This window comes from Tenrec ecaudatus, unplaced genomic scaffold (assembly GCF_050624435.1).
Source record: "Tenrec ecaudatus isolate mTenEca1 unplaced genomic scaffold, mTenEca1.hap1 Scaffold_545, whole genome shotgun sequence".
In the NCBI taxonomy this organism is placed as follows: Eukaryota; Metazoa; Chordata; class Mammalia; order Afrosoricida; family Tenrecidae; genus Tenrec; species Tenrec ecaudatus.
In genome coordinates, this window is record NW_027459456.1 from 288,711 (window position 1) to 291,170 (window position 2,460).

At 39.6% G+C, this 2,460-nt stretch overlaps 1 non-coding gene across 1 annotated transcript; it reads right to left on the reverse strand.

Annotated features, from left to right (window-relative positions):
* Nucleotides 1-1,567: 1,567 nt before the first annotated feature.
* Nucleotides 1,568-1,730, reverse strand: LOC142436684 (U1 spliceosomal RNA). The gene has a single exon (XR_012782061.1). It is a non-coding gene; the product is annotated as a U1 spliceosomal RNA (small nuclear RNA).
* Nucleotides 1,731-2,460: the final 730 nt, after the last annotated feature.

A 2,460-nucleotide genomic window follows, 5' to 3' on the forward strand; every position in this document is an offset into this window, starting at 1 on the left:
AATAGTTGAAAATCTAAGGCATGACCTGAGAATAGTAAAACTGTTTGAGGCTCCATAATCGGTGTAGGGGAAACACCAGAATAATTGCCTCTTCCTTAATAAACTTGAATTTGCTGGAGTTATATTTGGAGGTGAGATATGGAAACTGTATGAGTTACAACAGTATGGAAGTAAAACAACTTTCACTGTGAGTAGCTCAAGTGTTTTCATTGGAATCGGTTGTCTGAATGACACCCACCTGGAGCTTTTTTTTTTTTTTCAGTTGTAGCTTTTGATTCTATGTCTTCTCTTCTGCAGGCTAGGTTTTCAGGGTATTGACTGCTCTTTCTAGGCTTTTGACAAACCTTTAGTCTGCAGGTTTAAGGTCTGGTGCTGGCTGCAGTTTTGTCTATGGGAAGGGGAGGGACACAGAATCAAAGGGTTTATTCAGATGGTCTATGTGTCCTAACATAGAAGTCAGACAGAACAGTCTGGTTACTGTAGTTGCCATCCCCCTGGGACTCAGTTTTGGCTGCAGTAGAAGAATGATAGGGATAAAAGTGATGCAAACAGAAGAAAGTATCTTTAATATATTGATGCATTCAGACTGCAGCCTAACACTGATCCTTTCTGGGGACTTTATATGCAGTCTCCCCTGACCCCAAAACAGTTCTGAGGAGTCAGAGATTGTGACTGAGTAGGAGGGCTCACTGCCTAGATATCACACGTCGTAGGACCCCATGAGGGCTATTCCACGTCAAGCGGTGTCTTAGTGTGCCTCAATTAGTGTTTCCGACCAAATCCCTAGGTTTCTGAAGTTCCTAGTACCCTGTGTCCTGCAGTCCCTTTTACCCAATAACTTTGGTGTTTATACTATAGAACCACATTTTCATTTGTGGAGATTAAAAAAGTGTTATTAAATAATGTGTTTTATGGAAACTGAATAAATTAGCCATTAGAAACTTATTTGGCTAAAAAAATATAATGCCAGTTTACAAGGAAATGTCTGGATACGCTGAGTAGGCAGTCATAGAGCCGGCTCTCAGTTGGCACAAAGCACTTGCGTCATTGAATGTGTGTCACTATCCACAGTGTTCGAAGTAAATTGGCATCACGAATCAGGTTCCTGAAAGGTCCCCAAATCACTATTCCAAGGATTGAAACCATACTTTTTCCCATTCCATTTAGCCTTCCAGATCATTCAAGCTTTTAAAAAACAGGTCAATTTCACATTCAGTTCATCATCCCACATCTCAATTGGCTCATATCAGTTCAAAGACCCAGTAAACACAATCTCTGAGTTGTGCTGTATTATACTTATGACGAGCTGCATTATGACCATCTGCTTCACTTACTGTTTTTAGAAAGTTTATCATAAGTAGCATGCACCCATGCTATACCACACACATCTAATGCCATTGTAGCTGTAAGTTTATATCCAAAGTATTCAAGCCCCACAGTCTGATGAAGGTGAGATATGTAAAGCTAGGGGGTGGGAGTCCCCCATCCAGAGATTTTTCACTTTTTTAAATATTAACAAACACACACATTAGTTTCTCTTGTTAGTTTTTTACAATTTTTTTTTAATCAGGGGAGAGCTCGAACGTAGTCCCCCACTACCACAAATATGCAGTCGAGTGTCCCACATTTGGGGAAATCGCAGGGTTCAGCACATCCGGAGTGCAATGGATAAGCCTCGCCCTGGGAAAACCACCTTCTTGATCATGGTGTCTCCCCTACCAGGTTTTTACAAATTTTAAAAAGATGTTCAGTTACTGTTTTGTTGGGGATTTTATATTTTGTGTTTATTTTTTACCTCTTTTGTATAAGTAGGGAATTTATAGGGAAATATGTACTTTATAGAATAAATTTTAAGAACTAAAGTATATTTTATCTTAAATAAATTAACGTATCTTTGATCTTACAGCTAATTCACTGATTATATATTTGCAGAGCCGACTTAAAGGATGAAAGAAAATTCTATCAAGAGTGTTACTTTTGACTTCAAAGCCTTCCGAATAAAGTCTTTTAACTACCTGTGGAAAAAAATAAGAAAAGAAAAGCTAGTATCATGAGGTATTTGACTTCGGTCAGAACTGCCTCATGACAGAATCGTCAGGATGGGGCCGGTCATAACTCAGGACTGAGTATACTTGTATCCAAACAGTTACTGTGGGGTAGATTCCAAGTCATTGAAACCTGGTGTGCAGAGCCAAACTGAACCTTGTTAGATAGGGGCTGCAAGGCTCTGTGAGGGTTCAAAAGCACACCACCAGGTCTGCCTTCTGAGGTACCACGATATGGGTTCAGATGATCGTTTAAGTTATGAATTGAGCACTTAACTGTTTGTGCCACCCAGAGATGGCTTGTTGGAAAATAGCTTTTCACTGTTTAGTGTCTTTCCCAAAAGGAAACGGGTGATTACTTGTGTCCTGCCTCTTCTTATATTACTTGTGTAAGTCTGAGTACATTAGAGAAATA